The 628-nt window shown below is 43.5% G+C and overlaps 1 non-coding gene across 1 annotated transcript; it reads right to left on the bottom strand.

Moving 5' to 3' along the window:
• Nucleotides 1-229: 229 nt before the first annotated feature.
• On the bottom strand, nt 230-336 carry LOC141699351 (small nucleolar RNA R71). Its single transcript, XR_012565820.1, has one exon. It is a non-coding gene; the product is annotated as a small nucleolar RNA R71 (small nucleolar RNA).
• Nucleotides 337-628: the final 292 nt, after the last annotated feature.

Raw genomic sequence — 628 nt, 5'->3', positions numbered from 1 at the left:
GTTCTCCTATTGAAGACCCCAACATGCACATCAGGGATTTCATCGAGATCTGCGATACTTTCAAGTTCAATGATCTGACTGAAGATGCTATCAAGTTGTGACTCTTCCCATTCTCTCTGGGGATAAAGCTAAGTGTTGGTTAAATTCTCTACCAGCAGGGTCTATCACCACTTGGGAATATCTTGCTAAAAAGTTTCTCACTAAATTCTTCCCTATGGCGAAGACTGTTGCAATCAGGAATGCTCTTACTCAGTTTGCTCAACAAACTGGAGAATCTCTGTGTGAGGCTTGGGATCGATATAGGGAGATGCTAAGGAAGTGCCCACACCATGACATGCCTGATTGGATGATTATAAACTGTTTTTACAATGGATTGGGTGCTACTTCTAGACCCATGATCGATGCAGCATCAGGAGGAGCCTTGTGGGCTAAGAGCTACGATGAAGCTTATGAATTGATTGAACTGATGCCTGCTAATGAATACCAGAATCCTACTCAGAGACTGACTCAGGGAAAAGTAGCTGGAATTCTGGAGCGGGATGCAGCAACTGCTATAGCTGCCCAACTTAAGGCTTTGATGATGAAGGTGGACACTCTGGCTAATTATGGAGTTAATCAAATTGCTAGT

Source organism: Apium graveolens, chromosome 11, assembly GCF_009905375.1.
Source record: "Apium graveolens cultivar Ventura chromosome 11, ASM990537v1, whole genome shotgun sequence".
Classification (NCBI taxonomy): domain Eukaryota; kingdom Viridiplantae; phylum Streptophyta; class Magnoliopsida; order Apiales; family Apiaceae; genus Apium; species Apium graveolens.
Note: the sequence above shows the minus strand (reverse complement) of the source record. Positions and strands in the feature narration are given on the sequence as shown.